This window comes from Mirounga angustirostris, unplaced genomic scaffold, assembly GCF_029215605.1.
Source record: "Mirounga angustirostris isolate CCGP_5_RB_7025 unplaced genomic scaffold, mMirAng1.0.hap1 SCAF_1, whole genome shotgun sequence".
Lineage (NCBI taxonomy): Eukaryota > Metazoa > Chordata > Mammalia > Carnivora > Phocidae > Mirounga > Mirounga angustirostris.
The window spans coordinates 69597370-69610145 of NW_026991709.1; the positions used below are offsets into that span (position 1 = coordinate 69597370).

The 12776-nt window shown below is 41.5% G+C and overlaps 1 protein-coding gene across 1 annotated transcript in view; it reads right to left on the minus strand.

The window, feature by feature from the left end:
* Positions 1–8070: 8070 nt before the first annotated feature.
* The window catches only part of LMLN (leishmanolysin like peptidase), an 87699-nt gene continuing 82993 nt past the window's right edge, over positions 8071–12776 (minus strand). The window contains exons 18-21 of the transcript XR_010405960.1: positions 12330–12464; positions 11487–11624; positions 10978–11097; positions 8071–8553 (exon numbers count right to left, since the gene is read on the minus strand). The gene's annotated coding sequence lies outside the window, so the exon portion shown is untranslated. The remainder of the gene's footprint in view (positions 8554–10977; positions 11098–11486; positions 11625–12329; positions 12465–12776) is intronic.

Below are 12776 nucleotides of genomic sequence, written 5' to 3' on the forward strand. Positions count from 1 at the left end.
CATGTAAAGAGCACAATGCACAAAAAACCAGAACGCACAAAGAGAAAAGCAAAACCCAAACAAAGAAAACTGCACAGAGGTAAGAGAAGCACAAATATACAAAGGTGAGGAAAGCAAAGAGGCTAACTGCCTCAGAGTTTCCCAAAGGGACTGAGTGATGAAGGAGAACAATAAGGCATCAGGAGCCATAGGGAAGATGAATAGAATTTTGTCATCTAAATTGTGTGTTCTGAGAGTGTTTGATCATGTCTCATGTACTCATCCTACATCCTACTGAAAAGTACACTACAGAGAACAAAATTGCCAAATTGAGGGGTTATGAGTGTATGGGTGTGGGTGTATCATTTTTGATTCTGTGCTTTATTACTCATGCTGTTTTTCCTTTTGCATTACTCATTTACAATGGCCTGGCAAGATTGTGAGAACCATCACCAACATCAACATCATCATCATAATCATCATAGGAATAACACAATAATCACAATAATCACTCCCATATCCCAGACCCCATGCCTTTCCATATATATTATCTCAATCAGTCCTTTTTTCCTTTCACCAACCCATGAGATTGGTAAATCATCCTCCTTTTTCAGATGAGGGTACTTGCCAGTAATGGGATGTGAAGCAAAGTCTCTTCCCCACATCCTCCCACCTACCCAACACTAACAGTCCAGGCCTAAGCTCTGCATTTGTCTCTGTTCTGATTACATTTCTGCAATCAGGAAGGGACACTTCTGCTTGGGAGGTACAAGGGAAGGCTGGTTTGAAAAGCCAGGAAATGTGAGGTTGGGGAATGGGGAGGAGAAGGAAAAGTGGAAATTATTAATCTTACCTCAAATTCACTCTGATTTTCCACATTCTTCTTTAGGGTGTATAAATGAGGAGCAAGGGAAGACCTTTAAGGGAGTGTTTAAACCCCCTGCTTTGAAATCACTGTGATAGGAGACTGGCACAGTGGAGAGAGCTCTATGAGGGTACAGAACATGGAGCAAGGGGATGTTGGGGTGACTGGGGTCAGGGCTGAGGAGGCTTCCTCCCAGAAGAGGAAATCCCTAAAGGCAAATATCAATGATAGGCAAAGGGTTCCTATTCCTAATATGTATAATGCACTTACTTGCAAATCAGTAAGGGAAAGGCAAACACCTCTGATGGAAAAATGGTCAGAATTGAACGTGCATGTCAAAAGAAGAAATACAGGTGACTAATTAGCATGTAAAAAAAAGGCCAACAAAAATATTTTTAGATAACTTCCATTGTCAGTGGTTGTGTGGAGAAATGAGTAATTTACTCTAGTAGAGGGCAGTTTGCAGGTATGTATTCACGTTTACTTTTATTTTTGTACTGTGGTAAAATATACATAATATAAAACTTACCATTTAACTATTTTAAGTATACAGTTCAATGGCATTAAGCATACTGACACTGTTGTGCAAACCACCACCATCTCTAGAACGTTTTTCACCTTCTCAAACTGAAACTCTACCTGTTAAACAATAAGTCTCCATTCCCCCTATATTCACATTTTTAAAAATTTTATTTTATTATGTTCTGTTACTCACCATACAGTGCATCATTAGCTTTTGATGTAGTGTTCCATGATTCATTGTTTGCGTATAAGATCCAGTGCTCCATGCAGTACGTGCCCTCCCTAATACCTATATTCACATTTTAATATGATTTATGATTTTTTTTTTAAAGATTTTATTTATTTATTTGAGACAGAGAGAATGAGAGAGAGAGAGCACATGGCGGGGGGAGGGTCAGAGGGAGAAGCAGACTCCCTGCTAAGCAGGGAGCCCGATGCGAGACTCGATCCCCGGACTCCAGGATCATGACCTGAGCCGAAGGCAGTCGCTTAACCAACTGAGCCACCCAGGCGCCCAATATGATTTATGATTTTATTTCAGTAATTGCTCTTCTAAGAATTTATTCTAAGGCGATAATTGAAAAATGTGAAAAACATACATGTACAAGAATGTTCCCAGTAGAAACAACCTACACATCCATCAGTAAGGAATTGGTGAAATAAATTATGCTGCTCAGGGACAAGGGAACACAGTGCAGTCATTAACAATTATGATGTTGATTATGTACACTATCAAGGAAACATGTCCATGATCTACTTAATGAAGGACAAAGATGATAAAAATGGATATCATGGCTCTATTATATAAAACTATGTATGTGTGTGTCTGTTGTACTTCATTTCTAGAGAAAAAGAAATACTCAGATCCCCAGTTGAGGCAATGTCTTGTTTCACTTGATTAGGAAATATATTGTCCCTGTGGCATAGATGAGTGAAATTTCCAAATGCATCTGGCTATGCAAAGTAGAATGTCTCTCACCTGTTTGTTGTCTGAAATACAGTCAGAAATAATACAGGGGTGCCTGGCTGGCTCATTTGGAAGAGTTGTGACTCTTGATCTCAGGGTCATGGGTTCAAGCCCCATGTTGGGTGTAGAGATAACTAAAAAAAAAAAAAAAATCTACTTCTGAAGTAATATGTAGCGATTGTATCCTATTGGTGGACTAGAAATATCCTCCCCTCCTCTCCATCTATTGCCACATATTAGAATTTGAGCGAGTTGTAACAGATTGTGATGTTGCAATATTCTTTAACGTGCACAGGTTGGTTATTTGTCTTTAATTGACTTAGAATGCATTTCTTCCCATGTTGGGTACAGCATAACCAGGAAAATAATGTTATCTCATTATAACATTACTATAATGGCAACAAATCGTATCTGTCTAGGACGGAATGTGATAGTTTTGTTAAAAAGGGATAAATAGAGGGATGCCTGGGTGGCTCAGTCGGTTAAGCTTCTGCCTTCGGCTCAGGTCATGATCCCAGGGTCCTGGGATGGAGTCCCACATTGGGATCCCCGCTCAGCGGGAAGCCTGCTTCTCCCTCTCCCTCTGCCTGCCGCTCCCCCTGCTTGTGCTCTCTCTCTCTTTCTCTCAAATAAGTAAATAACAAATAGTAAACAAATAAGTAAATAAAAAAACAATAAGTAAATAAATAAGTAAATAAAAAATCTTAAAATAAAAAAAATGGATAAATAGAGGGGCATCTGGGTAGCTCAGTCAGTTGAGCTTCTACCTTCAGCTCAGGTCATGATCCCAGGGTTCTGGATTGAGCCCCTCATTGGGCTCCCTGCTCAGTGGGAAGCCTGCTTCTCCCTCTCCCTCTGCCTCTCCCCTCCACTTGTGCTCTCTCTCTCAAATAAATAAATAAAATCTTTGAAAAAATGGATAAATACCTCTGTTCAATAGAGGAGATATATACTGCTTTTTTTTTTTTTTTAAGGAAATATCAAAGTTAGGCTTGAGTTTTATAAAATCTTGGGTCCATTTGTGACCACCTAAGACCAGTCTGTTTATTTCCCAAGCATATTCTGTGAATACTGTCTCACTTCTATACATTTTATGAATAGTAGACATACTTTTAAATCTATACTGTCAATGGAAATTTCACTTGAAAGATGTTTTTGTATATTTTAACCTATAAGATAAAGTTCCAGTATATGTAAATGTAAATTGTATGTAAATTTTATTAATGAATGAAGATAAATCAAATCATATACATTTGGAAATATTAGCATTTTTTAATTAAATGTAATAAAGCTTTTAAACTACTCTGATGTGCCCTCTCTGAGCAAAACTATTAAACATAGTAAAATAAAAATTAAAAGTAGTTGATAAAAATAGGATCCCGTGACCCCATTATAGAAAATAGTGTGTATACGTGTATGTATATAAGTGTGTAGATTAAGAACAATATCCTGGGTGCCTGGGTGGCTCAGATGGTTAAGCGTCTGCCTTCGGCTCAGGTCATGATCCCAGAGTCCTGGGATCGAGTCCTACATCGGGCTCCCTGCTCCTTGGGAGCCTGCTTCTCCCTCTGCCTCTTTCTCTCTCTCTGTCTCTCATGAATAAATAAATAAAATCTTAAAAAAAAAAAAAAAAAGAACAATATCTTAAGGGATGTTTGGCAAATTGAGTTGTTGGGTTTTTTTCAAAGATTTTATTTATTTATTTGACATTTATTTGTTCCTCCAGAGAGGGAACATAAGCAGGGGGAGTGGGAGAGGGAGAAGCAGGCTTCCCGCTGAGCAGGGAACCCAATGCGGGGCTCGATCCCAGGACTCTGGGATCATGACCCGAGCCGAAGGCAGATGCCCAACAACTGAGCCACCCAGGTGCCCCAAATTGAATTTTTTGAGTGATGAAGTTTTGTTTTCTTTATTCTTTCCCTTTTTTTCCTTTTTTTTTTTTTTTAAGCAGGCTCCTTACCCAGTGTAAGGTTTGAACTCATGATCCTGAGATTAAGAGTCGCGTGCCCCGCCTACTGAGCCAGCTGGGTGTTCCTCTTTCCTTAATTATTTAATTTTTTTACAACAAGCATTTTATTTTTATATTTGGGGGGAAATAATTTTCTTTTGCAGGGGAAAAGTGTGACTCTGAGACTAAAATGCTTTTGAGTACTTCCCTGAAACCACCAAAGCTTTATAGCCATCACTCTACCCACTTGCCCTTTCTCTCCTGAGAAGAATCCACTGAAATTCCTACCCATAGCTCTTCCCTTGTTTGACTTAGTTTTGAAAGAGCCATGTTGTGTCTTCTATTTCTTCACCCTCCTGGTTTTTTCTCCCCTCTCCCTATTTATCTTTTCTGCCAGGGTGGATTCTAGAATATTGAGGCCCTGGGGGCTGGATTCACAGATACCCAATGCTGCCCTCTGTTGGGACTCATTTTTGCCAATGTATTCTGCAGGGGTCCGGTGGTTCTTTCCACTTTCCTAGAGAGCTGTGGTATGACTGACCTCATTATCACTTCATACAGTCTGGGGTGGTGGTAGTCCAGGGTGGTGTGCAACATAGGCTTCTGGCTGAATACTTTGTGTTCAAAAAGGATGAACACATCCAGAGGAGAAAGGTCCTCATGGGAACAGAGGCTCTGGATAGGTTACGAGGACCATAGTTGTGTCCCTTGGTGGGAGTGTTTGACTTAGCTGTGAAATTCAGTCTGGGCTCTCAGCTCATTTGGAGAGGAGACTCACTTGGCGGAAAATTTCATGTACTCTCTAATCACTTTTTCATTTTTATGGAAATCATACTGGGGAGAGGTTTTGCCACCTGCAAATATTTGTGATCTGTTTCCATGATGCCATGGGGGTGCAGAACACTAGGGAGAGGTGTCTTATAAATACTGAGTGATGAGAAAACCAATGCATATTTTATAGAATCAGTGGACAAAGTGCACCTTGATCAAAGATGGGTAATTTCAGCACCAGCACCAGATCTACCCCAAGACCTGGGACCTTCTGGTTCCACCTCTGCCAGGGACCATAGATGGAAGTAAAAAACAAAGCTTTCTTTACAATCATAGGAATAAAGAAGAATTTTCTATTTTATGTTTATTAACCGCCTTTCCATATGCTCGGGAAAAAATAACAAAAGCCACCTGCCTTCAGTGTTGCTCACAGCATAAAGAGGAAGACAAACTACCAAATATATAATTACCATCCAACATGGGAGCAGAGAAGGAGAAGCCTCCATCCTATACTAAGGTGTGGAGGTCAAAAGGCCAGGGAAAGGCTTTCTGCAATAGGTGATGCCTGGGCTGAGACTTGAGACAGAATTGAATTTGGCAAGTGTGGGCTTATGGGGGGGGCGGTGGTAAGGGCCTGCTCCCTGCCCTTTCTAATAATGCCTCTAGGACTACCTGGGTGACACAGTCGGATAAGTGTTTGACTCTTGATTTCACTCAGGTCATGATCTCAGGGTCGTGAGATCAAGTCCCATGTCAGGCTCCACGCTGGGTGTGGAGCCTGCTTAAGATTCTCTCTTTCCCTCTGCCCTTTCCCACCCTCTAAAGAAAATAATAATGCTTCTAGGTATTTAACTATTAATCACTATGCCCTTATTTACATATGTGCATGTAGACAATATTTGCATACAAATTTCTGAATGCATAAAACCCTCACAAGGTTAATTTTGTGACTTGACTGGATGGAAAGCTGTTTTCTGTGGTTTTGACCTGAGTTCCTTTTATGATGGACATCCTTATAGTGAAGTTCTGCGTGTGGATTAGATTCATCATCGAGATTCACTCCTGTAGGACTGGGAAGGCAGAGGTCACTTTGGACGCCTGGCTAGTTTTCTGCAAGAAATTTATCATGGAGACGGCGGGTGGGGGGGAAGGGCTGTTGTTCAGCAGTGCTCTAGGAACTTGCCACTAGCATTGTGCATGGCAAGCAGGACAAAGTCGCTGCAGCTGCTGCAGGAGCAGCTTCCTGACTCTCTACCTTCCCTTTCTTGCAGAAGAGACAGCAGCTCCGATGGAGCCAAGTTCTTCAGGGTCGTTCTGGAAGACACTCTTACAGGACCAGCACAGAGCCCCTTTCCCCAGCTCTTCCAAGTGTCCTGTAAACACCTCATTCCTGTATTCAATCACTCTCAGCTTAAAAATACGGTTTCTGCTTCTTGTAACTAACCCGGACTGATAAATCTTTAATGAACATTTTCCCTACTTTAGAATGGAGGCCATTAACTCCACTGAGAGAAAGATAAAATTTTTTTGAGCTACAATTTTTTTTAGGGGGGGGACAGAGGAAGAGGGAGAGAGAGAACCTGAAGCAGGTTCCATGTCCAGTGCATGAGCCCCATGTGGGGCTCGATCTCACAACCCTGAGATCATGACCTGAGCCGAAATCAAGAGTCGGACACTTAACTGAGCCACCCAGGCGCCCCTTGAGCTATAATTTATAGAGAAAGACTCCAAGTCCCAAAAAACTAACTAAAGCCTTAAAGCCAGATCTCTCTGCTACCAAAGCTTTTGCTCTTATTTACCACCTGTTAAAAAACAGAATCCAAATGAGTAAATCTGAAGATCTAATTGGCTTTATTAAGCAATTCATGAATCTGGCAGCATCCCATCTAACAAGTAGAGGGGAGTTCATAAGAAGGAAAATTATTAGCAAAAGACAAGAAAGCAATGTTTTAGGCAAGATCACCTTCACTATGGAGAAGGGCAGGAGGTCTTACTATGCAGATTACCTCATCTTCCTTTGGGGGATGGAGAAGGCCTAGGCAACAGATTACCAAACTTAAATTTCCCAGGGAGCTTGGAACTGAAATTAGGTTAGGTATTAAGCTCTGGTTTGGTGACTTGGCCCTGCTCAAGAGGCACCATTTTGGGCATGTGGTTTCTTTTTAACACACCTTATGTTGACTCCCCAAAATTCACATACACGCTACTTCACACACAAAATCTTCTCTACATTGGTGGATAGTGTGTTCAAATTGTCTTTTTCAGGTTTCCTTTGTTTGTCTTTGTCTTCCAAATAGGTTGTGAGGGGAAGCCAGCTAGGGCAGAATATGCCTGAGGAATCATTCCAGTACACAGCAGTGGATAATTTGCAGGGTCAGCCCTTTAATCCAGTTTAACCACTAACAAAGGGAGCCAAGGCAGAGCTGAAGCATGCAGCCCCATAGGACTAGGCCAGCTTCAAAGCCATGCTACTTTCTAATGATGAGGAAGGTATATATGAACCTGGGAAAGAAGGGGGCTAATTTCTGGGAAGAGGTGAGTTTGGGATTTTTATGCTTGAATTCTTTTTGGCATTGGGCCATTCTGCTTTCTTTTCCAGAGAAGTGTTTTCCATGACTCTTCAAAAATCTATTCCTACTGGTTTAATAAGGGACACTAGAATTGTACTTGGAAAAAACTAAGTTAGAATCTTTCCTCAGGTCAAATGTCAAAATTAATTCCTGTCGGGGCACGTGGGTGGCTCAGTCGGTTAAGTGTCTTGACTTCTTGATTTCAGCTGAGGTCACGATCTCAGGGTTGTGAGATCCAGCCCCACGTTGGGCTCCATGTTGGGTGTGGAGCCTGCTTCAGATACTCTCTCTCTCTCTCCCTCTGTCCCTTCCCCTCACCCCCAACGCATACACTCTCTCTCTCTCAAAAAAAAATTCCTGCCATATTAAGGAACAAAATGTAAAAATTAAGAGAACCAGAATAAAATACAGGCGAATAAACTGGAAATAACATAAATGCCCATCAGTATGGGCAGTAGGGAAATGGCTAAATAAATGAGGCCATATTCATAGTAAGCACCATAAATCATTACAAACTATGAGGTAAATCTCAGTTTACAGACCGAGGAAGATGCCTGTGTTGAACCTGTAAGCAATAAATACAAGATACCAAACACTGAGGAGAGGAATACCACTTTTATTTTTTAATAATTGTATACCTAATCTATATTTATGTATATATATAATAGTCCAGTTTGAAAAGTGTTAGAAAAGAAACAACCGGCCAAAAATGGAGTACTTTGTCCTAAGCCCCACATCAGCAAACCAAGACTTAATACCAACCTAACCTGGGGTGCCTGGGTGGCTCAGTCGTTAAGCATCTGCCTTCGGGCTCAGGTCATGATCCTAGGGTCCTGGGATCAAGCCCCGCATCGGGCTCCCTGCTCCGTGGGAAGCCTGCTTCTCTCTCCCACTCCCCCTGCTTATGTTCCCTCTTTTGCTGTGTCTCTCTCTGTCAAAAAAAAAAAAAAAAAAAAAAAATCTTTAAAATACCAACCTAGGGCGCCTGGGTGGCTCAGTTGGTTAAGCAACTGCCTTCGGCTCAGGTCATGATCCTGGAGTCCCAGGATCGAGTCCCACATCGGGCTCCCTGCTCAGCGGGGAGTGTGCTTCTCCCTCTGATCCTCCCCCTCTCATGCTCTCTGTCTCCCATTCTCTCTGAGATAAAAAAAAAAAAATCTTTAAAATACCAACCTAACCTAACTGCAGTTTCAACCTCTCGCAGGACTATAACCAACTAGTAAATCTGAATTACCTGGTACGCACTAGTGAGGTAATCCACCTGATAGACTCCCACCCTTCCCCAAAGCATGGTGACCGCCTGAAACAATCCACTCTTTGCTAGAAACGTCCTTTTCCCACCCCCTTCTGCCTATAAAAGCCTTCCATTTTGCACAGCTACTTGGAGCTCCTTTTTATTTGCTAGATGGGATATTGCCTGATTCATGAAACTTTGAATAAAGCCAATTAGATCCTCAAATTTACTCAGTTGAATTTTGTTTTTAGTGTTTTTTTTTAAATGTAATCTCTATACCCAACATAGGGCTTGAACTTACAACCCTGAGATCAAGAGTTGCATGCTCCACTGACTAAGCCAGCCAGGTGCCCCTTGAATTTTGTTATTTAACAGACTATGTACCAAACTGGGGCCCTCTAGGTTACCTCTGGAAGGATAGAAATGGAGGGGCCAGAAGAAGCAGGAGCTCTTTTACTTCTTTCTCCATATAATATTTTAAAGAGTGGCAGAGCTATAAATTATTTCTATTATTTGTTTTCAGGAATTCTCTGAAGAAAAAATTTAAACGATCTTTGAAAAGTGAAAAAAATATATAGTAGGGTAAGGAAGTTTTTCTAAGCATAACACCAAAGATGAAAACCATGGAGGAAATTATTTGAAGAGCTGAAACTCTTATCTCATAAACACTAAACTTGTAAAGGTATTCACAACATAGAAGGTCGTGGTAGATACTGTGAGTTGGCTCACTCAACCTCCATTCCTTCATCCTTCTGTGTATAGAGTGTATAAAGCTTAGAACTACATTTCTGAGATTTCCTTGCAGCTAGGGTCCTGGCTGTAAATGAGATTCTGCCCGTCAGATGCACTCACAATATTTAGAAGCAGATGCGAAACCGAGCCCGTCTTGCTGCTGCTATTAGAAAACAAGATTATGGAGACCTAAGTCTTTAGAGGCAGTTGCAACCATACCCGGAGTTCCAGCGTCCAGGCATCAGCTTTGTGGATACTGAAGGCAGCTGTGGGCTCAGGATAGATACCACAGAAAAGTAAAACCACAGAAAAGAGAACAAAAATGAAAGGAACATAAGGGACAAGAGACGTTGTTGACAACACCATAAAAAACACAGTGGGCAGAAATGAGAAAAAGACAAGGAAATAAAAAATTAAGTAAAGTGATAATAGTTGAAGACAAACATATACATAATTGGCATTCCTAAAGAGGAAAACTGAGAACAGTAAATAAAGATGAAATTCAAAAAAAAATTATGTGAAATAAAAGACAATTTGAATCTATGGACTGAAAAGGCACATACTGTCTTCCAGGAAAAATGGACTCAGAACAGTCACCAAAAAAGAGTATCTCTTTGCAAAAGCTTAAACCTTCAAAATTCTTCAAATTTCAAACCACATTCATGGCAGACAATGATGACTTCCTTTCTAGAGCCAGGAACTTAGCTTCTAGCCACCAGACCCAACAAATGTGCTCCTGCTTCCTTCCATGTCCTATCTTACAGCAGATGGGGTGGTCCATTCCCCATGCTCTGGTCCCAGCTTCTATCTTCTCAGAGCCTGACTTTATTGGGTGTCTCAGCCTCTTATATCTTCAGCCTTGCTCTCTCCACTATTTCCCATGTTATACATTTTATCTTATCCACTTCAAGTCTATACCTTACTGTAAATGCTTGTTCAATTGTCCCCATCCTTCACTGGCTCCAGGACAAAGACCATGTCTGTTGGTTTCTTGTGGACCATGGGAAGACCCAGTAGAGTGCCTGATAGAGTTGATGCCAAATACGTGTTGAATATAGTAAGTACACAACAAAGACTATTCCAGTGTTAAATCACTAGATTCAGTATCTCCACTGTGCTAAGTATCAGAAGGCACTCTCAGTGCACTTAAACCTAGGAGTCCAGAACAAAAGGCAGCCCCTCCCCAATCCAACAGAACGTAGTCTGGTCATTCTGCATTCACTCTTGTTTCTCTGGTCCTGTAAGCCTAATCTTTGACTAATTCCAGGACTTCTTTTTTTCCCTGTATATAGATTCACCTTCACCGTTTCTGCCTCTGGACTAAATGATTTCTGCATCTATGCCTTTGGCTTATTTAGCATCTGACAGCCACACCCAGGTGGTACCTACCCACCCTGGAGTTGTGTTCCTCAGCTCGTAGACTCCAGTCTGCTCATTTTCACTACCAATGCCTCCCGGGCCATGGTGCATGGGCAGCCACAGCAGATACCGTCATTTCTGACCTGGAAACTGAATGGTGGTATGGAAATTATAAAACAGCAGGAGCAGACTGAAAGGGCATGGGAGCTTCTGGTTTCTACCAGATTAGTAAATGAGTGAGGGCTGCTGGCTCCCTCCCTCTTTATCAGTGTTTGAGAAATGACGGGTGGATAGGATCCCCTACACCACTCCCAGGCAATGAAGCCACCAAATAGATATGTGCATACACGTGAGAAAACGGGGCTGTTTTGAACGGGTGATGGGGAAGCAGGAGGCATGAACACAGCCTGGGGTGGAGTGAGAGGATAAATGAGACAAAAATGGATAAAAGCCCCCATCTATGGAGATCCAGCATGGTGCACAGTGCTGGTGCAGGAGTTCTGGGGCAAAATCCCAGTGTGGCAAAGCCATGAACTCACCTCAGTCTGAGCACTGACTTGCTTCAGACATTTCACATCTTCATTTTTTCTTTTTTCCACTGTGAAGAGACTTATCCCTAAGGGTTATTTAACATCTGTATAGCACTTACTAACTCCCTCTTCATTCCTTTGTCAAACCTATTATAAGAAAAACAGATTTTACAGATTTTATTTACTTACTAGCAAGCATAAAACTTCACAACTAACCAAATCATTTCTTTTTTTAAAAAATTTTTTAAAATTAAAAAAAAATTTTTTTTAATTTATTTGCAAGAGAGAGAATGAGAGAGAGCACGAGAGGGAGGAGGGTGAGAGGGAGAAGCAGACTCCCTGCCGAGCAGGGAGCCCGATGCGGGACTCGGTCCCGGGGCTCCAGGATCATGACCTGAGCCGAAGGCAGTCGCTTAACCAACTGAGCCACCCAGGCGCCCATAACCAAATCATTTCATTTATGTTTTTTAAGTAGGCTCCAAGCTGGGCCTCATGAGCCTGAGATTAAGACCTGAGCTAAGATCAAGAATCAGATGCTTGGAGCACCTGGGGGGCTCAGTCGGTTAAGCATCCAACTCTTGATTTCAGCTCAGGTCTTGACCTCAGGGTTGTGAGTTTGAGCCCTATATTGGGCTCCCCATTGGGTGTGGAGCCTACTTAAAAAAAAAAATTAAAATTAAAAAAAAGAGTCTGATGCTTAACCGACTGAGCTACCCAGGGTCCCCGCCCGCCCCAAATCACTTTAGAATAGTGGCATAACCTGTTTACGATTTAAGACTCTGGAGACTGGGGTGGCAAACTGTGCTGAGGCGTGTGACAATAGAGCAAACTCTACTTGGTTATCTAACTTACATTAAATTTTCATGACCTCAGCCAAATACATCAAAAGCTTCACTGTATACACATTCATGAACAACCACATGTGGGAAGGCATGTGAAAATCTCTTCCAAGTTGATTGTAGCCTTCTTGAAATGTCACTAGGAAACCTAATGGGGTGAGGGAGAAGAAGCCAGGAGGTGTTCAGATACTGTGATTTGAGTATTTCCAAATGTGATAATGTCATAAAGTTGTTGAGTCACTGTTTCTGTCTAAATTGAAAAAATTAACTATTAGTGGCTTTGAGTGTTAAAGAGGCATTGAACCTAAGATATACTAATGTCCAGAGGTAGAAAAAAACCCATTTCTATACATATAGAATGGGAAAGGTAGTGGCTATCTACTGGAACATCAGAGCACATATTTGGACAACCATTTCCAAATATGTCCAATTTAATTTAAACTTATTAAAGAATGAACTT